Below are 6,000 nucleotides of genomic sequence, written 5' to 3' on the forward strand. Positions count from 1 at the left end.
GCACACAAGGGTGTGCTTCACATGTCAGAGGCTGTTTAATTCAGTTTACTTAGAGCTCCCTGTTCAGGGCAAACGCAATACTAACATGCAATACAGTATTCTAACAGTGTAAATACTAAAGTGTACAAGATAATGTATAAAAATGTATATATTCGTATACCTACATATGTTTGAACATAATGTTCACCATCCACAGTCCACATGTACGGTCATAAAATAAAATGTTTAAGCCTGTATTTCACATTAAACATTTAAAAATTAAACATTTATTTGATATACATGTTGGTATTATTCTGACATTACTCAGGCACAAACAGACTACATTTCTTAATTCATTCACAGAAAAAGAGCCCATCATCCTGCATGCGATATGGTAACAGGCACACGCATAATGACGTCCCCAGAGGGTCAGGGTTAGCAATAAGAGGGTTATGCCCTATCGTTTTTAATGTCAAGCCACCACATTGGCTGAATAGATTAAGCAGGCATGGGATATTCTATATGTGTGATAGGGTTGAGGAAAGAGTAATTTTCCGTTGACCCAACAAAATAAATTATTCAAATCACAAAAACAAACCAAAACAGTCTATTTTGTAAAAGTGCAATTACACTATTAATTGTATTATGCCATCTTATAGATATAGAGTACATTCAAAACTCAATGCGTTGTGCGACTAGAGCAAGCTACAAAACAAGCCATTACACCGAGTAGACTGTGCATCCTTCCGAATGAAAACATGATTGACAAGGACTGGATATTCAAGTTCCGCACAGAGCAACACAAAGAGCTATATCCCATGTAAAAATGGAAAATCTTTGGAAAAGATTTTAAAATCACAATAAACAGACTACTGTCCTGAACAATGCTAAACAACTGAACTATGTGCTACACTCAACAAAAATCTGGACCAAACACAATAAAACGTGATGCCTCAATGAAAACAATTTAAATTGTACCAGGTTTTTATAAATGTAGTCCTGCTAAGTAAAATAACTATGCTCTCCTGATACTGTCGTCAGTGTAACAGTCAAGATATAAAAACTTTGCTGTAGAAAAAAAAGTAATGTAGATTCTTAAATCATTGGACAAAGGAAAATCCTTCATAGAAATCAGTCAATCAAATACACTGCAATTTTCCTGAAAGGTCAGTCCCAAATCAACCCAATTCCAAGACTATCCCCATGCATGCTGATTTTTGTTCCAACACGAATTTGATGTGTTAATCCTATTAATTAGAGACATTTCATTTCAAACGAGAGATTATTTGCCATTATATCTCATACAAATATTCATGTCACAAATAATTTATATTCCATATTCATACAATTACTTTTAACCAAAAAGTTCTGACCACTAATGTGGCAAATAATTCCTTCTGAAAAAGGATATGTATATTGATTACATACACTGGATTGCATTGATATTAATAGACCTACATCTTGTCAGTGAAGTCCAATGCCAAAAGTGCACATAGTCCGGTCACTGAAACTAAATCTACAAGCAAACAAAACCAATTTTTTTTAAAATAATGAGCCAAACTGACAGTGTTAAAATCTGTTTTAGTGTAAAATTAAGTCGTAAATAACCTATTAAACGAATGATTCGTTGGAACAAAAAGCCTACACACCGAGCCAAAACACAGTAGCCTACCTACTATTATAACCCGATATAACATTAGGAAAGGACAGTCTACTCGCCTCATTTCGGTTCACTGCACATACTGTTTTCAGTCAAAATAGTATCCACATGGTCTGGTCACCACTGCGAATCCTTTAAAGTCGGTATAGTTGTTGTTACAAAGAACAAAGAAACATTCAAGTTAAGTTGTACAGAGACCAACACCCGCTCGAAAACATGCTACAACCTGGGTTAGCAGGCAGGCCTGCGGGCTATCTGCGGCAACCTTTGAGAATTTTAAAATGATTAAAGACAATAAATAAGTTTGATATATTGCACTAAAACACGAAAACGTTCCAAAATCTGAATTGGAACAACACATTCAATTGTAGGCCGACAGACAGACTTATTAGGTAAATTGCTGATGATCCGGGGATTTTATTTCTCCACCATCATCCCCAATCAGTTCATTGGCGAAAATTAAACACCATTTTGGAACTCACTTGGCTGCATTTTAGTGGTTGAAAATTATTATTTGAAGAAATGCATAATTCACTAAGTGTTCTGTTTGATAACGTGGACCAATTCAATGGCATGTTGCATTCGGTGTGTTTGTGTTTACCTTCCATTACTGCAAACGACATTTATGAAAAACAACTTACAATCATCGTTCGCGCACATTTATCCGTACCCTACACATGTCACGCCCATTATGTTCCCTCTCAAGTCGTTCAATTCCACCACGTGTTGGGTGACTCATTCGCCGTCAAGTTGGACGGCGTGTTTTCATTTAGGCTTACGGCGCAATTCTGCAACGTGCAGTACTACATTCTTGAAAACGCTGACCTTTCGGTACCTTTCTTTAGGACAGCACCGAAAGCTCAGCAGCCGTTAAGTGCAAGTATAGACATTTGCAGAAGTGTGTAGGGCAGCAGGATAGCCTATTTGCAATTGTGATGTTCTTTAATTTAGTATACTTATAAATTCATTTTTAGTGCACACACAGACATTTAACAAAAAAACTAAACAATAAATAAATAAATAAGGGAGAAATTCTACTCCCACTCCAATGAACCAAGAACTATTCCTCCCCCAGGGGGTGTGCCTGGACACTGAATGGGCGCTATAATGGCAGGAGGCCAGAAACTGCACCGCATTGACATCGAATTAACAATAATGAGCTCCTCACTAAGCAAATTAGGACACTCTTGTCATGAATTATGCCATCACAAGGTGTTGTTTTGTGTAATGGTAAACTAAAACCAATGTCTTGCATTCCAAAGAATATGCGGTGTTTGTTTTTCTCTTTGCATTTTAAATTTGGCTGACCTGGCATAGGCGACCTCGGCAGTTTCCTAGGGCAGCAAGTGCTGAGGGGAGCACCGCCGCTCGTGCCCATGGACACACACAACTTTTACAGACGGCTGTGTTACGAAGCCATTATCACTTTGGTTTGGTTTGGTTTGACCTACAGCGAGCAGCCAGTGAGCAACTGAGCGCATCCCTCAATTGTCCAGCATTCTAATGGTAAGTCATTCAGTTCATGTTTAAATATTAATTGATTTAGTTTAGCCGTTATGAAATGCCTGAACTACACGCTCGTCCAGGCTACACCGTTTCACTTGCCTTCATAGATAGCTTTTATAAAGCATAATGTTGGCGAACTAATTATCTTACCTCTTGTATTCATTAGATAGTTAACAACATATAGCATAAATACACTGGTTTATAAAAGTCAGATTTAAGCTACTGTGCGCTGCTTGCTTGCTACATTTAATATGCCTAAAAACAATAGCTTCGTTTTTATTAATGGTGGAAATATATTTTATCATGACAATCTGAACTGGCTTGCAATTACAATTTTCTTCTGAAACGCCCATTGTGATTACATCACAATTAAATTACTGTAATGTATTTACTGTAATGTAAATTTGGGACTTCTAATGGTGAAGAGAGGAATTGCAGCAACAAACACACTCAAACCACAACACTGCTTATTCCACAGCTTCTCTGTGAACTTCTCAACGCCCTTTGGCTGTGGCAATTAGAACCAATTTTCAACCAAAAACCTTGAATTATTGTACAGCTATACAATGTTTTGGTACAGTGTCAGTCCATCAACTGTATACTGGATGTGGGCAGTGGGGAGGTGAGATTCTCATAAATAAGAAACACAGCATTGTGTTTGTGCATACTTACCAAATGCATTTTAAAATTGATCTTCTATAAAGCAATAGTCTGCACAGGATGTGGTAATGCACTTGCAAAAATGAATCTGGTGTCAATGTGCTTTCCCTGTTGAAATATAAATTCAAGGACTTAATATGCAGTAAATTAAGAAAATAATCCAAACTTAATTAATGTCTTGGGAATGGAAAGGAAGACCCGGTGATATCATCACACCCAATAAACTTTAATTTAGGCTAAAAGCACTCATGGTGGCACGGATGGTGCAGTGGGTAGCACTGCCGCCTCACAGCAAGGAGGTCCTGGGTTCGAATCCCTGTCGGCCAGGGCCTCTCTGAGTTTGCATGTTCTCCCTGTGTCTGTGTGGGTTTCCTCCGGGTACTCCGGTTTCCTCCCACAGTCCAAAGACATGCATGTTAGGCCGATTGGAGAGTCTAAATTGCCTGTAGGCATGAGTGTGTGAGTGAATGGTGTGTGTGCCCTGCGATGGACTGGCGACCTGTCCAGGGTGTATTCCTGCCTTTCGCCCAATGTATGCTGGGATAGGCTCCAGCCCCCCTGCGACCCTGATCAGGATAAGCGGGTTCAGATAATGGAGGATGGATGGATGGATAAAAGCACTCATGCTCATCAAAACATCTAGCAATGTTCTTAATGTTAAGCATGATATGAGTAATAAAAGAGTGGTCAGATTAGGAAGAAAAGGTGACGTTTTCTCTTATTATTCATTATCTTGGACAACATTTTTGATTTTGAACATTTGGCACCCTATTTGATCTTGCAGACTGGTTGCTGTTTTTTTATTGAAAATGTGTTTTTCGGACTATTTAATGACATTAATTACATAGAGTGACATTCATTTGTGTGTGAATGTAATTTAAATCATAAAATCAAAATAAAGAGCATATAAAAAAAACTATAATGACATGGTGCATTTGAACATCCTGTAACTGTTCTCTTTAACCAGACCCAATATTGAGGCTGGCTACCCAAGTCACAAAAAGTTGTTCAACACTGACACCTGGTGGGGATACTGTGGAAAAGCATTTCGAATCTTGAAAACCTCAAATCTATTGACTGACGAGCACCACGGAAAAACCAGTAAAGAGAGTAATGTCTATATATATCTTATATATGTGTTCTATATATCTAGGAAGGTGGTATTGTTCAAAGTGATGCCCACGATTATGAAAAGGTGCCCCCTCAACCCCAGCTCTACTTACACTTCACACGCTATTTTATTTTTTCAATAATATACTTACCAGTTACTGCGTTAGCCTGAATAACTGAGGAAAGTGCACCCTCTTGCTGCTAAGTGAGGGTAATGCCTAGATCTTCATAAACGAAGAGCTGCAACTCCAAGTAGCATTTACATTTAAGCCTTTCTTTTAATACAATGTTCAGTTACCTTAAATGAGTGGGGTCCTTGATAAAGATTAACTGCAAAGGCTTTATAAAATAGACTCTATACATCAGGGCGAACTATACTTTGTCAGTGTAATGTAATTGCTCAGAGAAAAAAATATTAGATATTTCCCTAAACGATAGGTAATAAAATGATTAATTAAGACCAATTTGCAGGGAAGCCCTCTTGGCTGGCGACACAATTTGGTCAAAATGTCTTATGCTGGATTCATCATTCAGTTGGCCTTAACAAAAGCCCCAGGTTGCAAAACAACCCCCTGACATCAAACCACCGCCATATTTCACCATAGGTATGACGTGTTTTTCAACACAATCATTGTGACGCCAAACCCAACACTGGGGAACCTGACCAAAAAGCTATATTTTCATCTCCTCTGACCTTAAAACCCAGTTCCAAATGAAGTTCAGCATTGATTGGAACCAGGTGTTATGGTTTCACACTGACAAAGACAAAGAGACTCACAGCTTTATTTTTTTCATTTTGACAGCAGGTGCCACAACTGAATTGTGTTATATCCTATGGTGCCAGGAAGGAAAATAGGGTGCTGTCCACAAGGTGGCAGCACTGGCCCTTCATACAGGTATGGCCACAGCTGTGATTCAGTGCAACCAAGGTAGCTGTGGCCAATTACAGTACCTCTTTATGAGGGCTACGAAGAGAACTAGGGTTTTCAGTTCGGGGAAAGAGATGTTTGGGGGCAGGTGAGGAATGGTTGTTTTGGTAGCCTTCTAGTTTTGGGGTTGTGGATATCTTGCTTCCTTTTTCCTAC

Source organism: Conger conger, chromosome 2 (assembly GCF_963514075.1).
Source record: "Conger conger chromosome 2, fConCon1.1, whole genome shotgun sequence".
Taxonomy (NCBI): Eukaryota; Metazoa; Chordata; class Actinopteri; order Anguilliformes; family Congridae; genus Conger; species Conger conger.